Raw genomic sequence first — 17672 nt, forward strand, 5'->3', positions numbered from 1 at the left:
GGGTATAGGTCATCGTTGTTTGAAAGCGCAAACGCACAATGGAGAACTTGCACTCATTGTCTCATTCAGACTGTTCTTTTCAGTTTTGTGTTTACGCTTCCAAACAACCATGAAGCTATAGGAGCTCTGAAGTAATGGAAAATTTTTTCATATTTTTTTTAAGCAAAAGGATTGTCTTGTAGCAAGCATGCTTCGATCAATAAGGCATGTGCCATATGTGTACAATCGGTTCCACCTTGAAATTGTTCATTTCCATTGCTTGCTCAATTATCTGCTGATAATGAACTGTAACTTTGGGTCGATACAAACCGCCCATTGAAATTGAATATGCCTTGAGCTTGGGAAGTAATCCACTAGACAAAACATAATTGTGACCCCCCTATGGTGGCTCCATGGATGTGGTGTTCCGCTGCTAAGCAAGAGGTCATGGAGATCGCAGAGTTCTTACGGGCAACTTACAACACGAAAATACAGTAAAGTGGAGCCTTGTTTGCATACTGCGGTTCCAAATTAAAGACTACGCAGTGACATGCACAAGCAAAAGTGATACTAGCGCAGATTTTATGTAAACAATGTGCTACATCTGTGCTTGGAAAACCACAGTGAAAAATGCGCATGAACGCAATCCGACACGCTTGCACGAGGCAAATAGGCATAGTCAAATGACTGATGGTTGACATACTAGCTAAAAAGGGCTGAGAACAAAACTTGAATTTGTAAAGATCCACCGCGTTCTGTGCAGGTTGATACGGGAAATCCATTGTGTTGTCATTGTTCTAAAGTTCCCTGGTTTTATCGGGCATGCGCGTGCACACCTTGGAAAATGCTGACAGAACTTTGCTACTTCGTCTTTAGCTTACGTTCTCTTACTCTGGAAGGGTTGCAGCAACACACGACAGTGCATGAGACCATTTATTTGGTGCACACTTGCAACAGTATGCGCATTCTTGTCCGCGCTACAGAGTGCACCAACAAGACATGCTGCCCGGTCACTGCCATTCGTGTGTACACCCTATTGAATGCACACAGCATGAGCAGCAAGTTTATGCTGTGTGCAAGGCTTTAACCATCTTTTTTTTTTTCCACCCACTTAGGTGCATCTGAACAGCCAATGGATACCATGCCCACTCTGTAACGACCAGTGCTTTTAATGAAACAGCACAGCAGAATAAAGTCAACCACGTGAGGCACCTCAGACAGCATATGCAGTGGGTTGCGACGGATTTAATGATTTCATCAGCATTTTCACTGGATGCAAGGCTGTGAATCTCTTGTATGATGCATGTGTGGAAAAGAAACCCAACAGTCGGGCATATCCCATTAGTTGAGTGCCCCCGTGTCGGCATTTGCTGATGTGATCCCAGCTATCTTCACCCATTACATTCTGATGAATTTACTGCAGCCACCCTTTGGAAAAATACCACATGGCAATTATTTCAAGGTAATTAGTTCTCCCATACAGAAAAAATACCATTAGCAGTACTCGTGGGCGATAATCTGCCACTCTGCAATGGTGGCGAGCATAAATCCCACTAGCTGTAGTAACACCAGTTTTGAAATTAGCAACTTGCTTGCAGCTCGACGTCATGTGTACTATGTTTTGAGCAATGTCAGTGTTCAGAATAAAAGCATTTGACCACTGCAAACTGTCGTTTTTTTTTTTTTCTTCTAGTCGTGCATATGATATAAAAAACATGCAGGGCTGTATTACAGCACAGAAAAGGTTTGGACCCCAAATTCAAGCTCATTAATTCAGAATGCAAGTTCGAAAATTCTAAGGAATCAAATCATTGTTTTCAGTTCACTGAAGTAGACAAAGTGCACTTCAGCCACCAAATGCAATTGACAAGGTTGAGAACATTTATGAGTTATGACGGCACTGCAGTTAACAAGTTTACAAACGAAGTAGGCCCACCATTCATCCAAGTGCTTACGTGAGTGTGGAAACTCCGCGATAGACAACACAAAACGGTAGGAGGGCTAAGCGTCAGTTGACGACACGTGTTCTCAGGTGCTCATATGGCATGAGGAAACTCATGGACAGTGCATAGCCGTATTTTTAACAGCAGCAGAGGCGTAGTACTCGTCAGATGTCCACGGGAAAGCAGTTGCCCATCAGCCTCATCAACTGCCTCGAATGCACACATCGACAAGCAGTCATTTTCTTGACCACACTTAATCGTATCCGCAGATTTCGCGAAGCATTCTCGCTTCATTCAACAAGTTTAGAACACGAATTTTGCAGGTTTCTCGGAGCATGTCTTACCTGACCCAGTCATAGAATAAGAAACCAGACGCAGTGGACAAGCGTTGCCGGTCAAAGCAATATTCATACAAAAATCAGTAGCGGAATAAGCCGCTGCACTTGCACACGTGTTAAAACACGTTCAGAAGTTTAGAGAATGCGTAAAAACACTGAAAAGAAACCTCACTTTACACTTCAATCCGACTTTGCGTTGCCGCCATTACCGTGTTTTGCTCACGACTAGTGTCCATGGCGATGCGGCCGCCGCTTCGTGCTCAGAAGTATGATAAAAAAAGTAAAACGATGCGCATTTTTACACATAAAATAGATTAAGTACTTTTTTCCTAATATAATAATACATAAGGTATTGTAGATGTTATGCAGACTATGTAATTTTCGGTGCAGATCATAACTTCAAGGCACAGTACTTGCTTGTAGTGCTTAATCAAGCACTAATTAACAGTTTAATTATTTGCCACAGCGCACATAATGCAATCACACAATTTGTGTCAATCGGTACTTCAGACCAACACCAGTTATATACTGAAATCCCCAGCACTAGGAAAAAAAAAAAAAATATCAGTGAGAAATCTTGCATATTATTTTTCCCCAAAATCTGTAGGCAATGCTGGACAAAACTGATGAATGCCAGTATATCCCGGTTTGGGGAATGAATGTGCCATACCTACCGACTTCTCTACCTGAAGAACTGACACACTTTCAAATCATGTACCACAATGATTCTGCATTCAAGGCCTTCATCAAATGAATCAATGCAGGAGAAAGCAGGGACAAGCCCGAGCTGCTTGAAAGTCATGAATGACATCAACATTATGTTGCTCTTGTGTCAAGCTGTTCATGAAGTGCAAGACATTAATTCTGCCCCTTTGAAAGGAAAGAGCCCGCTTTGCAACAGCTTTATTAACAATGTCATAGAACAGACAGGCAATGACAATTTCAAAGCAGAACAGTAATCAATAAACAGCTACCTAGAGTCCTTTTGTCTAATAAACTCACAAGTATTGCCATATAGAAGTTTAGAACATAGTTGCTTCCACTAATGTGGTTAATCTAACGAATAGAGCCACTAAGAAAACAGTATAGACATGCCAGGACCTACAGTCAAGACAGCCAAGCTACGAATTGTTGAATTCGACTGCAGTTTTTATGAGTGGCATCCCTCTTAGGACCTCTATGTGGAGTCTTTACGCAACAAGCAGCGACTTAACAGTGGCAATTTCAGCCACGGGAAACGGTTTATAGAGTTTAAGTCACCATCCCCCCCCCCTCTCTCTCTCACAAGTGTGTACGAAAACTCACCATCAGTGGCTTCACAGACTGAAAACAAATTCCAGTCTGCTAATTACTCATTTACTTCACTTAAGCTTTACTTTAGCAAACAGTAAAGGTATACTCGGGCATTGCAGAAAAACAGTTATGAACATACGCGTCAGATCTTCAGTTGCCACATGCCAAGTATAGGTAGCACCTTGTTGGGGACAGCTGTGGAGAATACCTGCCACATGAAAGTATAACTTGAAGTACTGAAGACAGAGGATCTGCAGCACAGAGTAATTGCAGAAAGTAAGAAAGTGAATAACCAACCAACCACCCAAAGGCATACAAGGGAAATACGAGATTGCAACACAGATGTTTACACCTATCCACAGCTCATCTAATGCCCAGTTTAAGCAATACTAAAGAAGCTTACTTACTCTGGCTTACTGGCATGCTTCTTTCCACACGGAAGCTTGGGCTTTTGGGAAGAAATGCGGGCGCAAAGCTTAGACAACTCATTAGGAGCAGAGAAAACCACCCGTACTGCGTTGCATGATGGGCGTCGTATATGAAATTCTGTTGAGCTGTGGCAAGTCTTATATAGGCCAAACAGGCCGCTGTGTTAATGACCACCTAAAAGAGCATGTTTTATCGATTAAAAATGGTGTGGGTTCACACCTGCCGTTCCATTGTTCCTCGCATGGCTGTGGTCCACAGTTTGACGACACGTGTGGTAGGAAGAAGCAGAGTAGTGTTAGCACGTGAATTGCTCGAGGCGTATCACATAAGGAAGAAGGGTGATGGTTGTATCAGTGTGCCCTTTGTTGACCTCTACAAAAGTGAATGTTCGTTTCTAGACAACGCAGTGAGGTAGCTTGTGACACGTGCTGCACCATGTCTTTGTGCGCATATTTTTTTGGAATCGGTGATGTGCTGGAAATAAAACTAGTTGAAAGTTTGGCGCCCTATCCTGTCTCCTTTTTGGCTTTACTTCTTTTTTTAACCTTGCGCCACAATTCATGCGTTTAGCTATGCACCAACTCGCCCAACGCACTGCCCTGCAAAACTTGAGTTGTCTGTCTCCGTCTTCTTTTATCTGTGTGTGCACGCCCCACTATCTTCTAGTAACATGAAAATATTTGCGTGCTTTGCATATATATATATATATATATATATATATATATATATATACCATGCACAACTTTGAGAGCACTGCACAGGACAAAAAAATCGTTATACAAACTGCCTTGCGGCAATGTTATTTGTACAAGGTCAAACTAACTGGCAGATGTGAAAATGCTTACACTTTCGCAACTGTAACTTCTTGGAACTGCGAGAGTAGCCGAACTGATGTCACTGGAAGGAACTTGCAGGTGTCTATGACACATGGTGTCTGTTGGATTTATCACCAGTTTTACAGTGGAATAATTCAAGCCAAGAAAAAATGAAGACCTTTGTTGTAAACAGAGTGAAGAATATTCCAGTTTAAGCTATCCTGATCACATTAGTTGCTCAAAAGAATCAAACCCATGTGACATGATTAACTGAGGTACAGCAGGAAAACGTTTTTAGGAAGGGCTTCTCTATTGAGAAAGAGCTCATTGGCTGTATTAAAATAAGTAATTTTCTCCTCATCATTTGTGCTGCATGTAAGCATGAAGAACTTGAGCCATTTACGATGTTTACTCAACAAAATTCAGTGGGGAGCACAACAGCTTAAGAGGACCAGAGATCGGATTCTGCATGTGATGAATAAAAGTCGTGACCTCTCTTTGTTCCCATCGTGTAAGCAGTTTGTAAAAGAGCTTTAACAACACTGAATTGGCCTTCCATTTTATGCACTACTAGATAATTGAGTATGAGCAGCCCTTTCTGCATGGTAGCCACAAACAGCAAAATAGTTTTTGATTGTGAGGGTGTAAGCATGCACAATTAAAGAGTGTATGCTGACTATGTAGTGATATTAGTTAATGAATATTGCAAATGCCTCTCAAATTTTGAAAGCAAATGATGTTGAGATCACCCTCATGAGATATTGTCTATATAAGGGCAACGTCTGTGTTACAGCTCAGTGTATCCATTATCTGGTTGACAATCTTTTGTACTGTGACACCTGTTTACCTATTACTGCACTATATAGGACAAATTTTCGCCCGACTCCAATGTACTACATCTATACAATTCCTGCACATATCCCCAAGACTGGCTGTGTTATAAATGTGAGTCATCTCAAGACATGCTAACATTTGGATTAACAAAAACATGGTTGCACTGCTGCACTGGGAACTTCTGGTGCACAAACTTAGGCATGCCGTGTTCGGATTTTATCAGCGGGAAATATTTAGCACTCAACATTTTTGTCATTCAATGCAACAACATTCGATTTAACTAAACACGAGAACTAGTTTATTTCGGTTTGCTACACAGTCTGCAACACCGCAGCGGTAATTCACTCAAGAGAAGCTGCAAACGTTTAACAGCGCCCACCACACATTTATTCACATTACAGACGTCACGGTTTTGTGCATTCTCGTAGAATATCTGAAAAAAACGAGAAAGACAACTAACGAACCCCATTACACAGCGTAATTTTTACCTTTCGCGTTTTCTAACGACAAATCCACGTACTCGGGAACTTGTACGTCGTCACGCTGCGATTCTTTCGGTCTCAAAACACTTTCCAACGAAGGGACGTCACCGCATGCCGCATTTGTCACCCCTCCACATGTTTCTTGCAGTGATCTCAGATGTTCTTGCGTTGAGTGAAGTGTTTACTCTAAAACACGCGGCGATGGCTGACGCACTTAGCCGTTGACCCAGTTAACAGGTGATTTCAACTCTCGTGTGATCTTTCCAATCTCCCTCCAAGCACGCCGACCATGTTCTCATGTTCACGGGACGCGCCAGGTACCATAGAATACCAACCAGGTACTTCACAGCGTCATAAGGAACGCACAGAGGGGAAAAAAAAATTCTGGGGACAACCTAGGGAGGAAATATCTGGTGTGACGTCAGAGCATCTATTGTTCACCGGGTCCAGCCGAGCTGCGGCGAAACGCATGTCTTTGCCGGTGCGGTTGCCAGACGGAATCGAGCGCGCAGCTTCGTGCAGCGCGCGCGCCGCCGCCGCGCGTGCCGCGTTCGGTTTGCCGGCGGCGCGGTGCTGCAGCGCTAATTAACAGTGTGTGCGATTAAATGAAGCTCAGCAACTTGCCGAAAGAGAAGAAAAAATGCGGTAGATAACATGACGTTAAACTTTTCCATACATTCAAGGGAGTGCAAGCGAAGGCACGAAGGTAACATTCCACTCGACAAACGCAACGCCGTTTTACATTTTTTAGAAAGCAAAAATTATTTTATTACGCAACTGTTCAACCGAATCCGGTGTCAGACAAGAGCAAAATGTTAATTCAGGCCCTCGAACTAAAAAAAGCAAGGATAAAACGAAATCGAAAATTGCAAATAAATATAAATGTTAAACATCGACATCACTGTTTTCTAATTTCGCAACAAAAACAGGTAACAATATTTTACAAATCCGATAAAAGGGCCGCAAGCGGACGTTAATTAACGCGACACATTTTATCCGTGACCGTAAAATAAATAAATAAATAAATAAATAAATAAATAAATAAATAAATAAATAAATAAATAAATAAATAAATAAATAAATAATATCATTAACACGATAATATTACAGTACATAAATAATATTAGTATTTTTTGTTCTAAAGCCCATAATTAATACGCACACACTAAATTTGCCCGGATGACAAAACAGCCCTATTCCGCGGGACATTACTGCTTTGCGCAGTAAAAGTCAGCTCCAACACGTCATTAGAGTTTAACTCCTCGATTTTCAATCCAGCAACTTTCGTACTATCTATAGGTTCAGAAGAAGAGAGATATTCTGATGAGAAATTTTGTGGAGCTTCACACGTATTTTAGCGAAGAAACTGGATCGGCCCCGACAAACGGGATTCCTGTCGATGAGCCCTTTTGAAGGGAGCTAGAACATACAGCAGTCGTGTTACGTAATGGCAGCGTAAATATTCTGATGTGCAGCGGATCACTACTCATCCTTATTCAATGTATCAGTTGAGTGGTCATTAATCTAACGGAAGCACGCGAAAATATACTGACATAGAGGTCTGCTGCAATCAGTACGCTTAGAGAAATATAGTTCTCAGAGCGCGCTTCTGTAAATAAGTTATATAGTTAACTATGTTGTATATGTGCTGCCGCAACCAAGACTCTACACAAAGAAATTCAATTGACACTATAAATTCGAAGTAGAGAAAGCGAAAAATAGATGCATCAAAACATTCAGGCGCTAATTGCGCTAAACATTCGCTAAACATTCAAACATTTAGCACGCGCACGCTAATTTGGAGGATATCCTGTTGGGTCGCGTTAGCCAGCGCATGTTTGAATCGAATGTGAACCACAAATATTTAGCCCCAACTGCACGATGCACGACGGTTGTGCATCTTGACAGATTGATGCATATATAAATTGTAGTAGTTTACTGATTTCGTTTAACAGTGCAAAAACAACGTAGGTCTTAAGACTTACGTTGTTTACTTGCTTACAAAAATAACCTCTTGACGCTCCGTTCTGGTTTTCAAGCACGGGCGAACACAAGCACGGGCGAACAGATAGATTGACTCATGGTTTAAACGTCCCAATGTAACTCACGGTCTATATATTAGATATGCCGTATAGCGAGTAGGCTCCGGACTAATTTCGACCACCTCGGTATCTAAAACGACCACTCGAAGGGCAGTACCAGAGCGTTTTTGCGTTCCGCCCCCATCGCAATGCGGCCGCCGCAGCCGGCCGGGAATCGAACCAGCGACCTCGTGCTCAGCAGCAGAACATCAAAGCAGCAGAACGCCAGAGATATTGGTCGAAAGGTGAATGAAAATTTGTTCACCGTACCGTAACTGTACATAGTGCTTGGCGCACACCTGAAATTCCCCCAGAGCATTAGGAAGGGAAACACAGGGAAGGATATATAGAGAGAAGGACAGTAAGAATAACAGATTGAGCTGGCAGCTCGCTCGCAATAAGTGCCCACAAAGCTTTAAGAGCGCGCTCTGTAAGCAGGCAGAACGCGAGAAATCCCGCTCCATGTCGCGTCTTAATTGTTGTCAAGGGCAACAAGACGTGCGAACAGTATAACTATGAATGCATCAAGTACCGAATAGTCAATGAAATTTGATACGTTGCAACGGGTCTTAACAGGACTCGAGCGAATATAACAAAGTGCAATCCTCAAACACGCACAAACTTGCAACCACCATACCTAACTGTAATATGCCATTGAAGAAGGTGCAAAACGAATATTCAAAGCGTGTAAATTGGCGAGTTAAAGCACCTGCGCAGTTTACACGGAAAGCTTAGCAGCAGTTAAAAAGGTGATTTCCAGCTTCAACTGTCACCTTTTTTTTTTTTTTTTTTTTTTTTTTTATGATCTAATCACGGGCACAAATTCATCGTACAGCTTCAAGAAAGGCGGCGTGTCACATTTGCGGAGCATTCCGGCCCTATCAAAGGTACGATAAGTTCATTTAAATGGAGCGTGCAGCACAGACCACTCCGTGGCAGACTAAAAAGGATGTTGCTATGCACACTTTAAAAAAATCGCAGGCTTTATCTTCAAAGCGTAAAGGAGAGCTACACACGGAATATTTTTTGCCGATAACAACAGAATGTTGTCTTGAAACGCGATTTAAACTTTAGCACTGTAACATGGGCGAATATTATATAGTATTGTTCTTCTTCTTTATGGGGTTTTACGTGCCAAAACCAGTTATGATTATGAGGCACACCGTAGTGGAGGGCTCCGGATAAATTTTGACCACCTGGGGTTCTTTAACGGGCACTACAACACAAGCACACGGGCGTTTTTGCATTTCGCCTCCATCGAAATGCGGCCTCCGCGGACGGGATTCGATCCCGCGATCTCGTTCTCAGCAGCGCAACGCTTTAGCTGACTGAGCCACCGCGGCGGGTGATATTATAGTATACCTACAATGATAATTAATTGTTCGTTAAATAATTTTCGCCCGAAACGCGTTATAATGAGGCGATAGCTGGCGAAATATAATGCGCAGTAAGGCTTAGAATGTTTCGGGTGGTGTTTGTTGGAGTGAACGTTTGCAGGTGCGAGAGAGCAATCTCCTTTCGAGACGTTTTTATAAGTGAGACGTATTTGTTTGTAGAAACTGCGCCTATACCGATAGTGAACTGGAAAGACTCGACCCCTGCTCTTACCTATCCGTATACTTCGCCACTGGTCTCTACTAAAACGACCCTTGAGTTTCTTACTGCTAGATTCGTTCGGCTTTTCTCAATTTTATATTTGGGCTACCTCATTAATAGGCCCCACGTGATCCTAGAAGAAAGCGAGATGACGTCAGTGCCATGCAGTAAACATGAGAAGAAACCGAGCGCTACAAGAAAAGCTTCCAACGACGACGCAGCCGATGCGCTCAATCATTGTCATTACATGCAGAAGAAGAAAACTTAATTCAGGACCGCCTCCGCAACTGGGATGATGCCCCATAGTGGGTAGGAGCCACATGCTTGACAGGAAACGACAACTGGGGTGCTGGAAAAGGACTTCACATCAACTGGGAAGCCGACGTGCTATGCAGACCGCGAAGAAGGCGGGCACGCCAGCTCTATCCAGTACACATGCAGATGTTGAGCGTGCGTTAGCCAATTATGGCAGCATGTTAGTGCGACCACGCTCTCCAGTATCAATATATTCTCCACTGATGCAGCATCGGTAGAGTGGCTGAGAGGTAAAACTGCCAATCTGTTGATCGTAAGTTCACACCCTCGTGGCACAATGAGACGTTTTCTTTCTTTGTAATTTTCTCGCAAATGATGTTGGGGTTCCAGTGGCGGACATCAAAACGACCAAGAAAGTGAGCCCGTGACAGCTATCGCTGCAAAATCAGCCTATAGGTCAAGGAGAACGAGCAATATATGCCCAATGATGGAGCAGTATGATGTGTTGAAGATTCGTGTATGACGCGATGACAGCAGTTCAAATTTGAATTAAAGAGAGACGTGTACAATAATAACTGCACATTTTTCGGGACAATATGCTTTAATCGGTTGACAGTACCAGTGGTACTAGTCAGATTTGTTAAAATGAGGTCTATGTGATGCCCCCATGGCATGTGGGAGTACAAAATATTACGCCAAAGCATTTCAAGTTATCAACAATTTGCATTTGACGCGAGTTCATTATAATATCAAGCATTAACGGATATATTCATTGTTTTTCACACGGTATATGACTTACTTTACTGTTATTTTTTATGCGCTGTGAGCGGAGGAAGCGGGCAGAAAGGGTGGAAAACGTTTAATGTTTAGAGCTGAAGCTCACAGCGCATAGAAATTTAATTAGACTATTTTTGTAACTCCAGAACATTCACAACATTCCCCACAACATTAGATGCAGTTATATATCATAAATGTAAGTTCCAGAGAAAAATAGAATGCTAGCATTATTAGCGTGAACACTTAACTTTGAAAACAGTGAATTTTTCTTCGCCTTCAAGTTTTACACTTTGGTCGACTATATCTACATGGCATGCCATAGCATGGCAAGCGTTACAATTCATTTGAAATAGCACGAACAAAACGTTACGTCACGAGTTTGTCGCAGGTCTAGCGAATAAATCTGAGAATATTTCCACTTTCTGTGTCAATACATCTAAATGTGAAGAAAAGTGAATAGCTGAAAAAAAAAAAAAAGAAGAAAAGAACAAAGATGAAGGATGATTTCACTGATGTGTACAGCCTTGACGCAAGGGCGGCACCGGGATTTCCTTGTTGTGGGGCAGAGCATAATTCTCCATTTTCGTTGGGGGTGCAGGAGGGCACTTTATCACTTGGCCTATAGGGGGAAGGGGGGTGCCAAAGAAAATGTTGGGGTATATAGTACACTACAGCTAAGCAAAGCAAGCTGTGGCTCAGCTTTCCAATTTGTTCTCGCGCGCAGAACAAATCAAGCGGCTTGCTTTGTGGGCGCGACAATAGATGGCGCAACTACCCTTATGAACACTAAAGTCTCTCAAGTGACACCGAACCTCTTCTTAAAAGTAAATTGTATCACGATTTAACGCAACTGGTGAAGGTTCCCACCCGCGTTCAAAGTGCCGAACAATTTGTTCTAGATCTCTTCTTGGTCGATCAAAAGATGCTACAGCGAAATCCTAGTATCCATGTCTTCGAGGGCATATATCGGACCATAAGATTGTATGTCTTAATTAGAATACAATTAAATTATATATGCCTGTAAAGTCAAGAAACGCGAATCAAATGTGCCCGTATTCTCTTATGCAAGCGATGTTGATATACTGGATGTGCTAGACAGCTAATTTCCTACTCAGTCTCTCTCTATGAATCGGATGAGCATTCGGTTGACTACCTATGGAATTTTTTCAAGAACTTTACATTAAACGTATACGCGACTTCGTAGCACACAAGCGGAAAATAGCTGTGAGCACAAACTCATGGATAACCAAAGAGATAGTACGCTTGGGACGAAGGCTGAAAAAACAACACAAAAATATAAGCGATTAAACGTAGCATCGGCCAACGATCAGATTTCTATGCTGAGATCACAGCTGAAAGACAGCATCGTCGGTGCTAAAAATCGCTACCAGAACTTGCATCCTAAAAAGTTTATTTCTTTGTGTCCGGGCAAATTTTCGAGGTATCTTTCACCTAAGCAAAAGCCAGTACATAAATTTTTTAAAAACAAAATTGCAGTAACTGACAACCCAGAAATAGCACGCGTACTCAAGGAATATACTTTTGCTCATTTATCGCTAACGATGAGGGTACAGTTCCTGAGTTTCTTCCGTTAAATGAATTGCCGCCAATTGATAATACATAAGCGTAGAAGAGGAGCGCGTTTGTTGGACGATAAGAAATCTAGTGGAATTGACAACATACCGGTCGCCTTTTTATTGAGGTACGAGAATCGTGTTCGAAGTACATGCATCTAATATTTAACAAATCCCTTGCACGAGCAGAACTTCCCTATGATTGGCGTCACGTTAAAATAACACCCATACCCAAAAAGGATATCCTGTTCTTAACCCATCTTAACAAAATGTCGTTTTATGCATTGAAGCACAAAGAGAGAGAGAGAGAGAGAGAGAGAGAGAGAGAGAGAGAGAGAGAGAAGTCATAGGGGAAAGGCAGGGAGGTTAACCAGGCTGAGCCCGGTAGGCTACCCTGCACTGGGGAAGGGGGAGAAGGGATTGAAAGAGGAGAAGGAAGAGAGAAGTTCACAGTTCACACCTTGCACATGTACAGTCAAGCGTTCATAGCTGATTTTCATCACAGGCGGTCATACAGGCTTGTGCACTTCAAAAAACGCAAAGTAACTGGAAAGCCAATGCAGTTCTCCGCAAAGTTTGGGAATTAATATCTCGAAACTGGTGTCATCCTCAGAATTCGTTCCAAGTGGGATCCGCCTTGCGAACTCCACGTACGGCTAGAATTTGTAAATTGCAATACAATTACCTTAACTAATTACCTTTAACTAATTACCTTACGGCCCGTAAGGTAATTAGTTAAAACTTCATTAGTGAATTTTTGTTAATTAGTCGATTATGCATTTCAATTTTTTGTGCATGTAATGCCCGCCTCTTCGAGTAGATCAGCTCATGAACTATAAATTGTGCTATCTGCCACAAGCAACCTTTAAAATGTTTTGAAAGTGTTCGCTGAAACATCCTGTATTTATTGTAATTGACGCAGCCAATCCGTTTAACTGTGTGTAGCGGCGTTCTTCCGAGGTTGCATTGCCGAAAGTGGAGTCCGCGACGCAGAATGCCCGAAGAGCAATAATATATATGGCTGCCTGCTTACTGTGCGCTATCTTGCAGAACGTTCGGTGTTGATCAAATTATACTGCGTGGCTCTTACCCAAACACTTTTCAAAAATGTGAAAGCGTAGACTACCTACAGCGCTGGGCTAACAAGGCATTTCCTCCGGGGCGAAATTTCGCTAATGCGTGGAAACAAAAGAGAAGTGGAAGAGGGGGGGGGGGGGAGGGCTAGGGCAGAGACGGTAGGAAGAGCGTAGAACGAGATTAAAGGAATGGCGAAGTATAGGCATGAAACAGCTGCCGAGAGCACTAAGTCCAGAGGCTGTCAAGCCTCTACTGCAGTATATCACCTATTCTTCTAAGTATGGAAAATGAAGATAAAGGCCGAACGGCGTGCAATACACTATACCAGGTGTTTCTTTGTACGCGGAACACTTTTTTTTTTCAATTTAACTGTCCTATGTCGAATAAACTGTCATATGATAGGTATTGGAAATATCTAGGCCGCTGCCGTTTTTACCTATAGGCTACGTGGCTAGACAGATGTTAGCAACAAAAAATGTTTCAATTATAATTTCGCCAATGTAACTAGGCATGCTAATTAACATTTTAACTACATTATTTTAGGGCACGTGTACTTGCAGAATGGAAGCTTTAGAGTAGTGAAGTCATGTCTGCTTCGCAGGAATTCTATAACTAGCACCACTTTCGCGATATGCGACCTGAAAATTTGCTGCGAAAGACATTGGCGCTGCAGTTAACAGTTTTCGAAAAACGTGCGTGTAACATTTCTGATAGATCGTAACTGGAACGCCGAGGCATTTTTTAGAGATTTTGGGGATGGATATCTCGAAAGTGGTGTTAGAGGATTTATGCTAAACAGATATGACTCTACTACTTCTCGGCTTCAATTTCGCAATTACATATGTGCCCTAAAGCGAGTACTTAGGAAGGTAATTAGCATATCTAAGTTAATTAGAGAAATTAGATTTTAACATTTTCTTGCTGCCACTGTCCACCTAGCCATGTAGCGTATTTGCAATAACGGCATGGGCATAGATATGGCAGCTTCTTAAAAAAAGTGTTCTGCATAAAAATGTATATAACAGGAAAGGAGCCCTGCGGACAACGAATGGTAAAAGCCACCATGCCCGCGAGGCAGTTCAAACTCCCTCCATATACACAGGGCTCGATCAACTTTCTATTTCTTTATCATATTTTCATCCCGATATCTAGTTTCCCCCGCCTAGAGTAGCAAACCAAATCAGCTGTATGGTCATCTTCCTATTGTTTCTCTCCTCTCTCTATTTTTGGCGGCGCTGACGGCGTTAGCGCATCATTTCGTTTCGCCGGGTTCATTTTCCTTCTTTTTTACACTCGCTCGATCGGTAATGTCGTAGCGTAAGGCAAGCCATCGCTACCTAGGGCCCTTTCCAAATCGCTTTTCTGTTTGACAGGCTGAAGTCCCGCGATTTGGGCTCCTCCTGCGACAGTTCTTGCCGCGCTTTTCCAACTATTTTTCATGTGAATTTCCAAACAATATCCACTTCGCGCATGCCTAACATGTCCGCCACTTTTTACGACTCTCTCAGTGTGCAATTTAATACGATAAAACCAGGGGGAGAAAGTAAGTAAAAGCAGTCCCCAGTCAAAGATTTTTTCTAACTTGTATTCAGCCAAAAAAAAAAAAAAAAGGGAGGTTTGATGAGCTCACACGTGACCACGCATGTTTTAACTTCACTGTCATTCTTGTATTTTTTTTTTTTTTTTTTACCGTCGTGCTAGCTTAGTGGCATGGCGTTGCGCTGCTTAGCGCGAGGTCGCAGGTTCAATCGTGGCAGCGGGGGCCGCATTTCGATAGGGCCAAAATGCAAAAAAACACTCGTACTTAGATTTAGGTGTACGCTATCAAGATAAAAAAAAAATAAGTTGAGCTGTATCGATAAATTACCCTTGTACAGCAAAAAAAAAAAAAAAAAAAAAAAAAAAAACCTGGTAAGCCAGACGCAAAAGCTAAAGACGGGTGGCGACGCCACCTTGAAGTTTCCGCAACAGGCCACCGTGACGTCACGGATTTTGACAGCGACTACTCATTGTTGATTCCTTATCCGCAAAGATGGAGTCCATTGCATTCTGAAGAATCCAAAGACTGAACTTGGCGAGTTTTAAAACATTTACTGAGCCACACCGGCCAAAATGCCAAAGAAGACTTTGAAATACGTGACGTCACACTGACATGCCGGCTGCATGTTTCGGCAGGCAATTCGAAAACGTGAACGTTGACCTTAATTCACTTTCCTAAGAATCCGGCTATTACCGCGAAATTAATTGGAACAGTGTTTTCAAAGAATGCTTTATCACTCTAAACTGATTTAGTGAATCGCTTTATAGTGTCCTCCCCTAGGTGTCCAAAAATTACCCCCTACTATACGGCATGCCTCAAAATCCAGTCGTGGTTTTGGCCCGTAATACCCCAGAATTGATTTTTTTCTCTCTTTTTAACCTGGAACCATGATACAGTTTTGTCATTTGTTGTTTTTTAACCACACCCCAGGATGTTCCCCCTACCTGTTATCCGCCCCAGCAGTAACAACGCGACCGCTATTTCGTTTATGAAAGATCCCAGCAGTGTCGGCCTGTGATAAGCCTTTTAGAACAACTCTAGGTAATTTTGCTAAACCCATTTACAAAGTGCACGTAGAAGGCACTGAAATTTTATCTTATCTCAGCTGCGCCTGCTTTTCCATGGCCCCTCACGCGATCATGCATGCCGACACAAAACGGCGTTAAGTTGTTGATGATAGTAGGTCAGCGACGTATACGATACTCTCACGTCACATTATCCCCGTTGCTCACACGCTTTTCGTTGCGACGAGACGGCAACAACAATTCCGAAATGCGTTGGATGGACATTTCCCGCAGCATTCGGTACGTTGTTTTCTGTCCTTGTGTGACGAAGCAATGGCATAGCTGTGGTGGTAGCAAAGTTCTCCGCGGCACAGGAAAATGCCATTAGTGGTATTGTGGAAGCCGTACTGTTGCATAACATGCATGCGCTGCACTTTCTCATTCTAACATTGTGGGTAAAAGCGGAACAGAGGTGAACACAATATTCAGATTGAGAGTAGTCCCTTAGTACCAATCTTCGCGTGCGTGTTGTTAGAGAGAGAGAGAGAGAGAGAGAGAGAGACAGAAAGGATGCTGAATCATTTTATCCACAAAGAATACTCAGACAGTTGTTGCCTAGTGTCCATTCATTTAATGACTGATTGCTTGCTTGCTAGAGTCACCCATCGATTGATGGAGTTCAGCGCCATGGTTACGAGTGAAGTCATAGTATAGAGCTCTTCAGATTAATTTTGACCACCTGGTGCCCTTTAAAGGAACACTACTAAAAAGTGACGATAAATCTGCTTAGAGTTAAAAAAAATTCCTTTCAGAACTTTATTTGCATTTATTTGGCGGGAAAGGGTTTATGACTACAGGAGAAAATGAAGGCCTACCTCCGTTTTCTTTAATGTCGCACTCAAATTGCAGTGCCGGGACGCCACTGTGACGTCAGTGGCTTTAAAGTGACGTCACGCTGATGTCACTTCAAAACAATTTTTTTAAGACTAACGCTAATATAAGACTGTTTGCTGACGATTGCATCATACATCAAGAAATTAAATGTCCTAATGACCATACCCTCCTCAATACTGTTCTAAAATCAGCGTCAAAATGTTGCACTACGTGGCAGATATCATTAAATGTAGCAAAGTCAGCGCTACTATAAGAATAAGGAGGAAACAAAGTGTATCTAACGTTTCCTACACTATCGGCGACACCGAACTAACTCATTTTAAAGAGTACAAGTATCTTATATTAATCATGTGAGATGACCTCAGATGGGAGGCACAGGAAAATCATGTACCGTCATCAGCACTAAAAAGACTGTTCTTTCTTAATAAACGACGTCTCTATTCAACATCACAGAAAATAAAGCTGCTAGCCTATAGCACCTTTGTCAGACCAATACTTGCATACGCTAATGTTGCTTGATTCCAATGTACAAATAGATTAATTAATAAACTAGAAGGCGTTCAGGGAAAAGCAGTTTGGTTCATATTTAACAAATACCGTTTATCTGATTCCTCTTTAGGTTTAATTGGCAAAATGTTTGCCTCATAATCAGATCGTGGTTTGGCACGTAAAGCCCCATGGATGGATGGATGGATGTAAAACTTTAATGAAAGTCCTGAGGTACGCGACTCAGCGCGCAGCGGGCCGCTCCCACGTTGGGA

Source organism: Dermacentor silvarum, chromosome 1, assembly GCF_013339745.2.
Source record: "Dermacentor silvarum isolate Dsil-2018 chromosome 1, BIME_Dsil_1.4, whole genome shotgun sequence".
NCBI classification, from domain to species: Eukaryota; Metazoa; Arthropoda; class Arachnida; order Ixodida; family Ixodidae; genus Dermacentor; species Dermacentor silvarum.